At 40.1% G+C, this 16609-nt stretch overlaps 1 pseudogene; it reads left to right on the top strand.

Moving 5' to 3' along the window:
• Positions 1 to 9616: 9616 nt before the first annotated feature.
• Positions 9617 to 16609, top strand: part of LOC116912045 — a 43985-nt pseudogene continuing 36992 nt past the window's right edge.

Raw genomic sequence — 16609 nt, 5'->3', positions numbered from 1 at the left:
AATAATAATTTACTTTCTTCGTAGCATCTCATAGTACTTTCTCCAAAATTGACCACATACTTGGTCACAAAGTAAGTCTTAACAGATACAGAAACATCTAAGTAACATCCTTTATCTTATCTGACCACAGTGGATTGAAGCAGGATCATAACAACAACAGAAAATTTACAAACTCATGGACACTGAATAACTCACTGGAATAAAAATGGGTCAAGAAAGAAAACTAAGAAAGAAACCAGGAACTTTCTAGAGTGGAATGAAAACAAAAACATAGCACACCTAAACATATGAGACACATTGAGGACAGTGCTAAAAGGCAAGTACAAAGTACTAAGTGCTTACATAAAGAACTGAAGCGATCTCATACTAGCAAGTGAACAACATACCTGATCTACACATCTATTTTTTGTGCCATGCACACGGTGTTTTCATTGCTGTAATGCTGTACTTTAACTTCAAACCACATATGATGATTTCCCAGCATTATTCAATTTTTTGCTGAGGGTGGCCTTGGCTGTGTAGCCTTTTGTGCAATCATATGAATTTTAAAATGTTTTTATATGTCTGGGAAGAAAGTCACTGGCATTTTCATTAGAATTACATTGAAACTGTAGATTGCTTTTGGTAGATGGCTGTTTTCACGATTTCCTTTTTCCCTATGTGTGAGCGTGGGAGATCTTGCCATCTAGGGTCTTCCTCAATTTGTTTCTTTTCAGTTTTTTTTTTTTTTTAAGTTTTCACAGTAGAGAGTTTTCATTTCCATGTTTAGGTTCAAAGTTATTTTATTTTTTTCAGACATTATAAATGGGTTTGTTTCCTTAATTTGTTTCTCTGTAGGCTTTGTAATTAATTTATAAATAGGAATGCTACTAATCTTTGTATGTTAATTGTGGATCCTGCCATGTTGCTGAAAGTGTTTGAGTTTTTTTAGTATTCTGATGAATACTTTAGGGATGTGCATAAACTGTATTGTCATTTAGTTTTTTCCTTATCTACTTATCTCTTTTATTCCCTTCATTTTTTTTTCTGTCTGCTTGCTAAGATTTCAAGCACTATATTGAATAGGATTGGATAGAGGAGACATTCTCTTCCCACTCTGAATGGCCTTTGGATGTGTTTACTTACATTTTCAGTCAGAAACATTCCTTCCAGTATTCCTTCTTATCATGATGTCTGACTTTCTCCTTCAGTTATGACAGAAAGTTTTGATGAATTCACTAGTCTGTGTAGGTACCTGCAATCATTCAGAGTTTGAGTCACATGTTTCTCAGTTCTGACTTTTGAGTTGTCATTAAAAAAAAAAAAATCTGGAGCACAGCCTCAGCTCTGGATCTGCCCAGCCAGGGACCCGTGTGCCTTCCAGTTTCCACCTGTGCTGGGAGCAGAGTCTTGGCTCTGGATCTGAACCCACACAGCCCACTACCCAGGTGTAGCTAGACTTCCCAGGTATTCTGACACACCTGGGACCACAGGATCACAGGCTCACAGGAAGGACAGGCTCCAGTCAGAGACAGGGAGGCCAGATAATAGAGATAATCAGATGGCGAGAAGCAAGTTAAGGAACATAAGCAACAGGAACCAATTTGACTTGGCAACCTCAGAACCCAGTTCTCCCACTACAGTAAGTCCTGGATACCCCAACATGCCTATAAAGCAAGATTCCAATCTACATTCTCACTTCATGAAAATGATAAAGGACTTTAAGAAGGACACAAATAACTCCTTTAAAGAAACACAGGAAAATATAAGTAAACAGGTAGAAGCTGTTAAAGACGAAACACATAAATCCCTTAAAGAAACTGTCCAGGATCTAAAAATGGAAATAGAAACATCAAAGAAACTACAAAGGGAGACAGTCCTGGAAAGGGAAAACCTAGGAAAGAGAACAGTAGTCACAGATGCAAGCATCACCAACAGAATACAAGAGATTGAAGAGAGAAAATCTCAGCAGTAGAAGATACCATAGAAGATATTGACAGAACAGTCAAGGAAAATACAAAAAGCAAAAATGAAACTCCAATCTCAAAACATTCAAGAAATAAAGGACATAATGAAAAGACTGAACCTGAAAATAATAGGTATAGATGAGAGAGAAGATTCCAACTTGAAAGGCCAGCAAACATCTTCAACTATAGAAGAAAACTTCCCTAACCTAAAGAGAGAAATGCCCATAAACATACAAGAAATCTGCACAACAACATACAATGGGACCAGAAAAAAATCCTCTCATCAAATAATAATCAAAACACCAAGTGCATCAACAATAGTGACTGGGTTTGGTGGCTGCATATAGGATGGATCCCAAGGTGGGGCAGTCTCTGGATGGCCTTTTCCTCAGTCCTTGCTGGAACCAGATATGGGTGTTTCCTGAGAGGCTTTGCCAGAGTCCTACTAATATAGATGTGCTTGCAGCTAACTATTGGATTAAACAAGGGGACCCCCAAAGGAGGAATTAGAGAAAAGATTGAAGGAGCTGAAGGGGTTTGAAACCCCATAGGAAGAACAACAATATCAACCAACCAGACCCTACCAGAGCTACCAGGGACTAAACCACTAACCAATGAGTATACATGGAGAGACCCATGACTTCAGCCATACATGTAGTAGAGGATGGCCTTGTCCAGCATCAGTAGAAGGAAAAGCCCTTGGTCCTATGAAGGCTTATTTCCCCGATTTGGAGGAATGCCAGGACGTTGAGTGAGTTGGGAGTGGGTTGGTGTGAGTGGGAGCATTTTCATAGAAGGAGGGGGAGTGGGAGGGGAGGGGTATGGGAGAAGGGGAAAAGGAGATAACATTTGAAATGAAAATAAAGTATCCGAGAAAAATAAAATTAAAGGAAAATACCAAATGCACAGAAAAAAGAAAGAATAATGAAATCAGTAAGGGAAACAGGTCAAGTAACATAAAGGCAGACCTATCAGAATTACACCAGACTTCTCAACAGAGACTCTAAAAGCCAGAAGATCCTGGGAAAATTTCATACAGACTCTAAGAGAACAAAAATGCCAGCCTAGGCTATTATTCCCAGTAAGACTTGTGGGATGTTATACAGGTGAAGGCGGGTACAGGCCTGTCATTGGACAAGAAGGAAGGATGGGTGGGAGAAAAGTTTGAGGGAAGAGGAGGAGACTGGAAGGGGAGAGATGGGAAAAGAAGCCTCAGAGAGAACATGGAGGCTGACATTAAGATTCCACTCTGTTGGGGTTGGGGATTTAGCTCAGTGGTAGAGCGCTTGCCTAGGAAGCGCAGGGCCCTGGGTTCGGTCCTCAGCTCCGGAAAAAAAAAAAAAAAGATTCCACTCTGTTTACTTACAGGTTGCTATGAATATTCTCAGGGATGGATGTGTAGAGGGTTTTGTATGTTTAGGTGAGCATATGTGGCCGCTGGGACACTAAGCCACCACGAAATTGAGATGTATATTTCTAGCATGGTGGTCACCTGTCTTGGGAATTGGATGGGTAGAGAGATTGTTGCCAGGCTCAGAGGCAGTGTGATATGGGATGGAGCAAAGTGGGTGAGAGGCTTTGCTGACTGAGATTAAGATATCTATCAGATATCTTGGGGCACTGTGGTGCTGAACCTAGTCGGGGCAAAAGACATCATTTTATTTTTTATAATTTTACAACAACAAAACTCGCAATTACCATAGACGGAGAAACCAAGGAATTCCAAAACAAAACTAAATCTAAACAATATCTTTCCACTAACCCAGTCCTCCAGAGGATAATAGAAGAAAAAGTCCAACACAAGGTGGGAAACTGCACCCAGGAAAAAACAAAAAGATAATCTTTTCACAACAAACCCCAAAGAAGAGAAACACAGAAACGTAATTCACCTCTACCAACAAAAATAACAGGAATCAACAATCACTGATCCCTAATATTTCTCAATATCAATGAACTCAACTTTCCAATAAAAAGACATAAGCTAACAGACTTGATATGTAAACAGAATTCAACGTTTTGCTCCATACAGGAAATACACTTCAGTAACAAAGACAGACATTACCTCAAAGTAAAAGGCTAGAAATCAATTTTCCAAGCAAATGGTCCCAAGAAACAAACTTGAGCGGCCATTCTAATATAGAATAAAATTGACTTTCAACCAAAAGTTATCAAAAATGATGGGGAAAGACACTATATACTCATCAAAGAAAAAGTCCACCAAGATGAACTCTCAATTCTGAACATCAATGCACCAAATGCAAAGGCACTCTCATTTGTAAAAGAAATGCTACTGAAGCTCAAAGCACAAATTGAACCACACACATTAATAGTAGTTAGATTTCAACTCCCCACTCTCACCAATGAACAGATCACAGAAATAGAAACTAAACAGAGACACAGTGAAACTAAAAGAAGTTATGAACCAAATGGATTTAACAGATATCTACAGAAATTTTATCGTATAACGACAGAATATACCTTCTTCTCAGCACCTCATGGTACCTTCTCAAAAATTGACCATATACTCAGAAATAAAAACAAACTTCAACAGATGCAGGAATATTGAATTAATCCTATATATTCTATAGGACCACCATGGATTAAGACTGGTCTTCAATAGCAAAAAAACAAACAAAAACAAAACAAAACCAAAAAACCCAACAACAACAACAAAAAAACCCGAAAACCAAAACAAAACAGAAAGCCCACATACATGCGGAAGCTGAACAACTATTTACTCCTTGATAACTTGATTAGGGAAGAAATAAAGAAATAAATAAAAGACTTTTTAGAATTCAGTTAAAATGAAGGTATATCATATCCAAATTTATGGAATACAATGAAAGCAATGATAAGAGGAAAACTCATAGCCCTGGGTGCCTCCATAAAGAAAATGGAGAGATCATAGACTAGCAGCTCAACAGCTCATCTGAACGCTCTAGAACAAAAAGAAGCAAATACACACAAGAGGAGTAGACAGCAGGAAATAATCAAACTCAGGGCTGAAATCAACCAAGTAGAAACAAAAAGATCTATACAAAGAATCAACAAAACTAGGAGCTGGTTCTTTGAGAAAAATCAACAAGATAGATAAACCCGTAGCCAGACTAACCAGAGGGCACAGAGACAGTATCCAAATCAACAAAACCAGGAATGAAAAAGGAGACATAACAACAGAAATTGAGGAATTCAAAAAAATAATCACATCCTACTACAAAAGTCTATATCCTGGGGTTGGGGATTTAGCTCAGCGGTAGAGCGCTTGCCTAGCACGAGCAAGGACCTGGGTTCGGTCCCCAGCTCCGGAAAAAAAAAAAAAAAAAAAAAGTCTATACCCAACGGAATGGAAAACCTGGATTAAATGGATGATTTTCTAGACTTATATCAGGTAAAGTTAAATTAGAATCAAATAAACCATCTAAACAGTCCCATAATCCTCAAAGAAATAGAAGCAGTCATTAGAAGTCTCCAACAAAAAAAAAAAAAAAAAAAAAAAAAAAAAAGCTCAGGGCCAGATGGTTTTAGTACAGAATTTTATCAGACCTTCAAAAAAGGTCTAATTCCAATATTTCGCCAGCTGTTTCATGAAATAGAAACAGAAGGAACACTAGCTAATTCTTTCTATGAAACCACAGTTACACTGATACCTAAATCACAAAATTATCCAACAAAAAAGAGAACAACAGACCAATTTCCTTTATGAATATCGATGCAAAAATACTCAATAAAATTCTCACAAACTGAATCTAAGTACACATCAAAACTATCATCCACCATGATGAAGTAGGTTACTCTCTGAACAAAACACCAGTGGCTTATGATCTAAGATCAACGATTGACAAATGGGACCTCTTTAAATTGAAAAGCTTCTGTAAGGCAAAGGACACTGCTAATAGGACAAAACAGCAAACCACAGATTTGGAGAAGATCTTGACTAACCATATGTCCAATAGAGGGCTAATATCCGAAATAGTCTAAGAACTCAAGAAATTAGATTCCAGAGAACCAAATAACCCTATTAAAATGGGGGTACAGAATTAAACAGAGAATTCTCAACTGAGGAATCATGCATGGCTAAGAAACACTTAAGGAAATGTTCAACATCCTTACTCATCAGGGAAATGTAAATCAAAATGACACTGAGATTCCACCTCACACCAGTCAGAATGGCTAAGATAAAAATTCAGATGACAGCAGATGTTGTCGAGGATGTGGAGAAAGAGGAAATCTCCTCCGTTGTTGGTGGGATTGCAACCTGGTACAACCACTCTGGAAATCAGTCTGGAGGTTCCTCAGAAAATTGAACATAGTGTTACCTGAGGACCCAGCTATACCACTCCTGGGCATATACCCAAAAAGATGCTCTAACATATAACAAAGATACATGCTCCACTATGTTCACAGCAGCCTTATTTATAATAGCCAGAAGCTGGAAACAATCTAGATATCCTCAACAGAAGAATGGATGCAGAAAATATTGTGGTACATCTACACAATGGAGTATTACTCAGCCATCAAAAACAATGACCATGAAATTCATAGGCAAATGGATGGAACTAGAAAATATCACTCTGAGTGAGGTAACCCAGTCACAAAAGAACACACATGGTATGTACTCACTGATAAGTGGATGTTAGGGAAAAAAAGCTTGGAATACCCATGATAGAACTTACAGACCATATGATGGTCAAGAGAAAGGAAGACCAAAGTCTGGGTGCCTCATTCCTACTTAGAAGGGGAGCAAAATATTCCCATGAGTTTGAGAGTAGAGGGATTTGGGAGGAAGAGAGGCGGGGGAGAGGAAAAATGGCAGGCAGGATTAGGTGTGGGAGGAGATGGGCGAGATGTTCAGAGTGTTAGATAATTGAACAGAACTGTGTAGCAATGGCGGATGGGGAACTGTGGGTAGCCACCAAAGTCCCAGATTCCAGAAAAGCAAGAGGCTCCCAGCACCCAACAGAGATGATATTAATTGAATTACTCAACAAAGGGGAGAGAGAACCTGTAGAGACCATATCCAGAGGTTAGGCATAGATCCTGGCATGATAGTGAGATTGAGGGACAGGGCCACCCACCCTTCACAAAATTTTAACCTAGAATAGCTCCTATCTATAGAAAATACAGGGACAAACAGTGGAGCAGAAACTGAAGGAAATGCCATCCAGAGACTGCCCAACCTGGGGATCTATCCTATATGCAGCCACTAAACCCATACACTTGCTGTGCCTAAAAAGTGCTTGCTGACAGGAGACTGATATGGATGTCTTCTGAGAGGCTCTGTCAGAGCCTTATTGATACAGATGTGGATGCTTGCAGTCAACCATTGGACTGAGCAGGGGAACCCCAATAGAGGAGTTGGGGAAAGGACTGAAGAAGCTGAAGTGGTTTGCAACTCCATAGGAAGAACAACAATATCAACCAACCAGACCCCCAGAGCTCCCAGGGATTAAACCACCAATGAAAGAGTACACTTGGAGGGACTCATGACTCCAGCTGCATATGTAGCAGAGAATTGCCTTATCTGGCATCAGTGGGAAGGGAGGACCTTGGTCCTGTGGAGACCCCACGCCCCAACATAGGGGAATCGTAGGGAGGTGAGGTTGGAGTAGGTGGGTAGGAGGGGTAGTACCTTCATAGAAGTAGAGGGCAGGGAAGATGGGGTAGGGGTTTGTGGAGGGGAAACCAGGAAGGGGGATAACCTTTGAAATGTTAGTAAATAAAATAACCAATAAAAAGATATTAAAAGAAGAAAATATTTCCATGCCATTATCTTGGAATTCTCTTTCATCCGTGCCATAGTTTATAGATTTGGGTCTTTTAACTCAGTGATTTTTTTCCCTCTAATTCATCATTTTCTTTGATCAGATGATTGAATTTCTCAATTGTTTTCTACAAGTCTCAGTACTCTGCCATGTTTGTGATTCATTTTCTTTATGAGGCTTTCTGTTGAGATTTCTATTTGATTTGTTTTATTTTTAATTTCCTGCTTTATTTCAGTTTGGCTTTTCTTCAGCACTTCTATTTCTTTATCAATTCCCATTTTGGTATCCTGAGCTGAATTTCATATTTCATTCAGCTGTTTATTTATGTTCTCTTGGAATTCATTCATGAATTTCTTCCTTTGCTCTTTAAACTCATTTAGTAGTTTATTTGCATCTATTTTGAATTCTTTGAACACACATATAATTGCTCTTTTGAATTCTTTGGAGTTTTGTGTAAGTAGCTCTCATTAGGAATCATTGCTATTGGTAATTTATTTTTTTCTTTCAGAGAAGCCGTATTGATTTTCCTGTTGCTTGTGGTTCTCAATTTTAGGCATGCACATTTGGAATTAGTTTGTTGGCTGAGTCTTAGTCACCAATCAGGGATGCGTGAGCAATTACATTGTTTCTCTGTGTTCCCTTAGCTTAGCAGATCTTGGCTACTCTAGTTGCCACCTAAAGTTCAGTTTTAGGGACTCTCGATGTTGGTTTATGGTTAGGAAAGCTGAGACACTCTCTTCTCAGCTATATAGTTATAACATCTGACCTCATGAAAGGAGTTTACAGAGTACGTCAAACATGTTAGCATGTTTTCGTGTAGTCTCTGACCTCAGAAGCTGGGGTTTCTGGTATGTAGGAGTGAGAGTTAGGCAAAGGATTCACATATATGGCTGCCAATGAGAGACTAATCATTGATCTCTGCCCTCACGAAGGTGGTTAGACTCTCTGTAGATTTTAGAAAGGACCTGGAGTTGGACAAAGGAATAGGGTTTCAGTGCATGGGTCTCAGTTTTCCCCTGCAATAGCTGGAGTTCCCATGATTCCTGGTAACTGCTTTGAATCTGGCAACGGAAATAAGGATTGCAAGTTGAGAGTCTTTGACTTGCCCAGAGTCAATTGATATAATAATGGACCATCAGGAGTCAGGAATCTATTTTAGCTCATTTAAGAGACCCAATCTTCCTCAGAGTTACTGATTTTGGAGCATTCTAGCACTAATTACAACTGCAAAGAGATGGCATACATCAGGAAATAGCATGTTTGCTGACTTTTCTTTTATTACTATTTCTCTCTCTCACACACACATATGTATATGTATATGTATGTATATATATATATATACACACACACACACATTCTGTCTCTGTCTCTGTCTCTGTCTCTGTCTCTGACTCTCTGACTCTCTCTCTCTCTCTCTCTCTCTCTCTCTCTCTCTCTCTCTTATATATACGTGCACATGCACATGTATGTGCAGAGGTTCACATGGATCATGCTCCTCAATCTCTCTTCATCTATTTTTGATGGAAAGTGGCTCTCACTGAACCTGGAACTTGCTGATGGGTAGCCTGCCAGCCAGCAAGCCCCAGGGAAGCTCTTGTTTCCATTTCCCAGTGCTTGAACTACAGGCAAACTTTTTTTTTCCTTAAGTACTGGGGGCTGAATTTGAGTTCTAATGCTAATGTGGCAAACCTGTTGCTACCTGAGCTATTTCCCCAGCCTCCTGTTTGCTATTTCCTTCATTCTAGCTGAAACAGCATGGGAAAAAAGGGCTATAGAGAAGACCACAAATCCACAAATCCTACAAAATATCAGCCAAGACATTACAAAGCATCCGGGGTATTATTTGGGCAGGAGCACCTCAGAAGGTCACAGGCAAGTGTACCTGAATAAAAGAAGCAGATGTCAAGAATGAGAAAAGTTGGGAAAGTTCAGGTTGTGGAAACAGCTAGAACAAGTACTCTGAAGAAGAATAAGGCTGATGAACTCCTTAGTGGCTACAGCCTGAGGCCAGGAATGATGTATAGCCCAGTGCTAAAAGGAACTGGCAGCGGGGCTCTATTTGGCTTCTATTTTGTGCGTAAAAGTAAGTCACTGAAAAGTAGGAACCAGGAAAGAAATAACAAGAAGTTCATCTCTGAAAAGATGATTCTGGATTCATATAATACTCACTGTTCAGGTGATTTAAGGTTAAGTCATTGGGTGCACTCTCAAAGCAGGGGAGACAGCATGGAGAGACCAAATGTACGTGGTAATTTAAATAAGAGAAACACAAATATTTCTCCTCAGTCTCTTCTTGGAGCACCTGAGAAGAGCTAGTGAGATGATGTCACGGAGAGAGCGGTAGACAAGAGCAGCTTTGTTTTGGTGAGTTATTAAAGTACACATCAGATTCCTGTGCATCTGTCAAGGAGGCAGTTGGAGACTCAGACCGTGACAATAAGGAAGTTTCCAGAGCTGTGTGGTATGTTAAGAGTCATTGGCGAAGAGTAATGGCACTGAACGAGCCCGGAGTGAATACACGTGCACAGAGAAGGTTGCTCAAGATAAATTTCCAATGTCTTCATGGAATGGGGGTCAAACAGAGGATACTGACGAAGATAGCCCCCTGTGGTCAGATTTAGTCCTGAAGAGCAAGAGGGCATAGAAATGAAGACAAGTTGTAAGACTTTCTCTGATGCAGCTTCCCTGTCCCCAGATTCTACTGCCAAAGCTGGTACATCGTATAGCTCTGTATTACCTTATTTATCTCTTTCCCCGCACAGAAGGTAAGTGGTTTTTTGAGTTGTATCTTCTATTCATTGCTGCTTGTGCACTGTAAGTTCTCAAAACTGTGTTGAATGACGAGATGTATCTTCTATTGTCATACAAGTTTAATTGTTTTTCAAAATCAAGATTTTGATGAACTATTATTGTTAAAATGGATAGACATACTAATATGTAGCTTTTACTTCCAACACCTTTTGGAATTTTCCACTCAGAACTTTGTCCTAACTACTCGTAACACACAGCTTCATACCATATTTGTCTACGTGACTTCATTAGCATATTTACATTGGTAATAATAACCAACAGCACCATTTCTAATCACTGCATTCATCATGGTTTAGACAGACAAATGATGATTTAAACCCAACGCTTAGCAGTCTTGGGTTTTTAGTTATTCTCAAGGCTGAGGTAATTCTATAGCTGAAGTGGAAATAGAGTTTATGAAGATGGAAGGAATACTCAGTGAAGCCAACTATTTCTTATAAAATTTGTGTGAGCATAGAAGGCCACATAATTGCCTTCTATTTCTTAAGCACCATTGTATACTGCTCCTAAGTGTTGAAATGTCTTCTAGCTAGATTAAAAATCAGCTCAGGCACGTGTATGATTTAAGGGATTCATGAAAACCTTGTGGGCTAAATAAGATGCAGAAAAAGGTAAGGTGGGATTCAAGTTTTCTAATAGCACATTCTTTCAGTGGAAAGATATCATTGACTGTGATTGTAAACGGGTCTCCTCAGAACTGGCTCGTTTTAGAAGCGTTGCTAGCTTTTCTGCAGGGCAGGTTGGATGTAGCACGGATGAGTTGTGTTTTAGGTGAATCTCTTGAGACTGGATTCCATAACTGCATTTTGGTTGGTTGTGGTTTTCTGTAGTGGTCTCTGACTATTGCACAGAGAAATTTCTTTGATGGAGGATAAGGGCTACACTGATTTTTGGAATCTGTGGGTATAGGACAAATTTAAAGGGTAATTATAATGGTGGTTCTGTAAAGTGGAGGTTTATAGGTTCTTTTTCCACACCCATGACTTGACTAGCCCTGGGTAGTTGGCTTCACTTCCAATACTAGGCATGGTTCTCCTCTTACTGAATAGGTCTTAAGACTTATTAGAGATCTGTTGCCTACCTACCACCAGAGTACACGTGCAACTACTGCAGTTCTAGGCTACGGTGCCATTGTTATGGTTGACAGGCATCTTAGATTGGCAGGACCGTTAGCTGCTTCTGTCCTTTGTAAGCTTGCATTACACATTCTGGTCCATGGAAGTTAGTAGCACTCAGGGAGGTGACTTTCAGGTCAGTTCCAGCTCAAGGCATCTGAACCCAGCACGTGAAGTGAAAGGTTTCTTCCGCAATAGAGATTTACTTCCCATTTCTTAGAGTCCATAAAAGGCAAGATCAATGGGGATAAACCCTGGCTAACAACTCAAAAGAGGACTGTAATATCGTAAGAAATCAGACATGTGGGGAGGTTTTGGGGCGTGTGTGTGTGTGTGTGTGTGTGTGTGTGTGTGTGTGAGAGAGAGAGAGAGAGAGAGAGAGAGAGAGATTATGTTCCTTAAGAATATGAGGAGCTATACTCTATCTATCCATCCATCCATCCATCTATCTATCCATCTATCTACATCTATCTATCCATCTATCTATCTATCATCTATCCATCTATCTATCCATCTCCATCTATCCATCTATCCATCCATCCATCCATCTATCCTCTATCTCTATCCTATCTATCCATCCATCTATCCATCTATCTATCCATCTATCTATCTATCCATCCATCCATCCATCTATCCATCTATCTATCCATCCATCTATCCATCCATCTATCCATCTATCTATCCATCCTGTCTGTCTATCCATCCTATCTATCTATCTATCTATCTATCTATCTATCTATCTATCTATCATCTACTTACATTCCCAAAGCTGTCCCTTCCTGGTTTCCTTATCACAGATTCACAGATGCCCCTCCCCCCTTCTCCTCTGAGACGGTAGAGCCCCCCTGGGTATACCTCCACCTTGGAGCATCAAGTATTTGCAGGATTAGGCACATCCTCTCACACTGAGGCCAGACAAGGCAGCCCTCTTGGGGGACACATTTCATAGATGGGCAACAGCCTTAGGGCTAGCTTGTGATTCAGGTCTTGGGAACCCACATGGAGATCTAGCTACATGTCTGCTACATATGTGCCTCAGTGCAGCCCATGTATGCTCTTTGGTTGGTAGATCATTTTCCGGGAGCTCCCAGGAGTCCAGGTTAGTTGACTCTGTTGGTCTTCTTGTGGAGTTCCTATCATCTTCAAGGTCTTCAATTGCCCTCTCCCTAACACAACCCCCTGCCCAATTATTCCTTAAGAGTCTACTACCTCCATCCAATTTTCTGCTACAGATGTCAGCATCTGTCTGAGTCAGCTGCTGGGTAGAGCCTCTCAGAGGACAGCTATGCTAGGCTACTGTCTGCAAGCATAACAGAATATCATTCACAGTGTCAGCGATTGGCGTTTGCCCATGGGATGGTTTTCAAGCTGGGCTGGTTATTGGTCCACCATTCCTTTACTCTTTGCTTCATCCTTGTCTCTGCATTTCTTTTAAATGGGACAAATTTTGTATTGAAAGCTTTGTGGGTCTGCTGGGGAGAGTCCTTATCCCTCCACTGGGAGTGCTGCCTGGACAGGAGGTGACCTCTTCAGGTTTCATATCCTCACTGTTCTGCATTTCACCTAAGTTCCCCCACATTGACATCTGGGAGCCTCCCCTATCACAGGTCTCTGGAACTTCCTAGAGATTCCTGTCCACTTGCTGGCAGCTGCAGGATTTCATTCATTTTCCTGGTCCTCTGGCTGGCTCTCTTGTCTCTACCCGCATCTGCTCCTGGCCCCCAATTCCCTTCCCCCAATACCCTCTCTCACCCCAATCCCTCCCTCTCTCTGTCTCCTATGACTATTTTATTGCCCCTTCTAAGTGGGGTTGAAGTATCCTCGCTTGGGCCTTCCCTTTTTTTGGGGTCCGTGGGGTATATCCTGAGTATCCTGTACTTTATGGCTCATGTTCACTTATCAGTGAGTACATAGCATGCATCATGTCCTGTTGGGTTTGGGTTACCTCACTTCACTCAGGATGAAATTTTCTTGTTCTATTTGTATGAAATTTAAAAGTGGAATGGCATTCTACTGTGTGAATGAACCACATTTTCTGTATCCATTCTTTGGTTGAAGGACATCCGGGCTGTTTCCAGTGTCTGGCTATTCTGAATAAGTTGCTATGAACATAGTGGAGCATGTGTCCTTGTGGTATGGTGGCATATCTTTTGGGTATATGCCCAGGAATGTTATAGCTGGGTCTTCAGGTAGAACTATTTCCAATATTCTGAGAAAGCGAGGAGCTAAACCTGTGAAGTCTCACTAATATGTCTGCCTAAGCATGATCTGAATAAGAAGGACATTAGTAAACATGCTAACATGGAAGGGGGAAAGCTCAGGATATCTCAGCCATGCATAAAGAACTACAGGCTGCTAAGGAATGCTGGCTTGAGGAAAGGAGAATTAATCTTCCCTAGGGAAAAGCACACCAATCAGTTTTCAATACTGACTGGTCACTTCTGAAAACACATGCACACAAGTGACCTTATGAGCTGAACGGGTTATATGTATATAATCAGGAATACGTGTGCATATATGAATACAAATATGTATCTAATAACAATTAATGAAAAAAGAGGCCATGGACTTGGAGGAGAGCAGCGAGGGACTTCTGGAAGGGTTTCAAGAGAGGGAAGCCAAGAGGGGAGGAAATGATGCGATAATCATTACATTATAATCCCCCAAATAAATAAATAATTTAAAAATAATTTTAAAAAGGCCATACAGTAGCTTATTGTTTTATAAATTAATTAAAGTATGATTCAAAAGGAAAAGAGTACAGGAGAGTGGAGCTTGTGGGTACATACGGCTTAGAACAGTGCTTCTCAACCTCCCTGATGCTGTGACCCTTTAATACAGCTCCTCACGTTGTGGAGTCCTATGCATAAAATTATTTTTGTTCTTACTTTATAACTGTAATGGTGATATGGTTATGAATCTAAATATAAATATTTTTAGAGATAGAAGTTTTTTTCAGTGGGGTTGTGACCCACAGGTTGGAAACCACTGACCTACAGGTTAGCTGCAGGTGAGGCCTGAGCATTTCTGCTCACACGCCTGAGTAATTTACATCTTCGGGGGATGAGAAAGTCCTATGAAGGGCATGGAGGGAAAGTAAGAGGGCAGTGTGTTCTTAGAGTTGCATAGTGCTTTAGTGGTAGCGGATAATACAGTGAACGATTTCAAGCCATACATACAAGCTGAAATGTCAGAGAGCTGAATGCTGACTCATACAGCCTTGTTAGCATGGAAATTTATACAAGGAAAAATGCAACCTTAGATCCTTTAGGGTGTGACTGGCCCAGCAGGTCCAGTTGGACATTTCTCTTTGTTGTAATTTTTTTTTGTTTGTTTTGTTTTTTATTGTTGTCATTGTTGTTTTGTTTTGTTTTATTTGTATTTCCACAAATTTAAAGTTTTTTTTAGAGACAGGCTTTTCAATAAATTGTACATATATATTTTTATTTTATGTGTTTTGCTTGCATGTATATCTGTGTGAAGGTGGCAGAACTCGTAGAGCTAGAGTTACAAACAGAGGTTAGCTGCCATGTGGGTTTTTGGAATGGAGCCCGCATCCTCTGGAAAAGCAGCCAGTGCTCTTAACCACCAAGCTATTGCTCCAGTCCTCTTAAAGTCTTATATAATATGGACACCAAGTTTCTTTAGTGTACTTGTACAAAATATTAATCGGAGGATTTTGAAGTTGCTATTCTGGTAGCTGATACATACCAATGTTACAGGTCCACACAGTACTGAAGAAGCATCATTAAAGCCTCAACATTACATGTATGTGGTAAGGAGCAGGATCATATCCTACTTCCCCATCTTCTGGGAAATTAGTAATTATGTGGATTCAGTTTAATGATGATCTATAGTCTATGGCCTTAAACAATGGCTTTCAAAAATGTTTCAGGTGAAAAGTTTATCTTGGATCTTGTACATTAGGCTGTAATGTCCAACCTGTGGGGCTTGGGACAAGTCTGTCCCTGTTGGGTCCCTTGGACATCTCCTACGCAGGGGCACAACTCACTCTCCGGCCGACTGCCAGGGCCAGCTACATAAAAGAAAGGCTGAGACTAGCTAAGACTCCCCCTGTGCCCTACACTCCAACTTAATGCATTTTAATCAGCATCTTCTGTAACATGACATAGGAATAAAAATAAGCCGGAGAACAGTTTGTTTCCAAAAAGTTAATATATGCATTCGTATATTTAAGAATGTCAAAAATGAGGTAAGAGAAACTTGAATTTAATTACGTTGTCTTTTCTTTCAGTATGAATTTCAGATTAATTTTCATATTTTCATGTTAATGATCCTGGTATCTCTGTGCTGTTTGCCCTGAGATAGTTTGGAACAAGGTTAAAGGTAGATGCTGACAGAGAAGCCACAGGAGTAAATGATTCCTGCTGGCACCACCTAAGAAAAGAATAATTTCTAAAAAGCATTAATGTCTATAAAAGCCTGGAACAATCTTCTTGTCTTAAGATGCATTTTAAAAGAAAGTTACAGCATGCAATTGAAAACTGACATTGTATTATTTAATCATGTCCTATTTTAGATGATGTGCTAAGAGGACACATTATCATGAACATTTTCCTCAATATGAAATGCATTAAAGTCATAGAATCATGGAATCGAGAGATGCTTTAGGAATTGTCTTGTCAAATGTCCTTCTCTTCTAGAACCACATTTACAGGCCTGGAGCTGTGTCACCACAGGGACCCTGGGTGAGCATTCAGGACAACTCTGGATTATCTTATTTTTGTCACCCTTCCATTAAAAACAGTGGATGCCTATCACACCCGGGTAAGAAGAAACAATGACACACATTGAAGGACAGAATTCACTTGCAGGTCTGGGTATGTCCTCGAATGTCTGACTCGGTTTAGCTTAATCTATACTTCCTGGTATTTGTTGTCTACATACCTTAAGGTGCCCAGAAAGCAGCGAAAGAAATACAGGCAAGCACACTTAGAAAAGACCTGTCTCCAGG

The sequence above is a fragment of the Rattus rattus genome, chromosome 11 (genome assembly GCF_011064425.1).
Source record: "Rattus rattus isolate New Zealand chromosome 11, Rrattus_CSIRO_v1, whole genome shotgun sequence".
NCBI classification, from domain to species: domain Eukaryota; kingdom Metazoa; phylum Chordata; class Mammalia; order Rodentia; family Muridae; genus Rattus; species Rattus rattus.
Note: the sequence above shows the minus strand (reverse complement) of the source record. Positions and strands in the feature narration are given on the sequence as shown.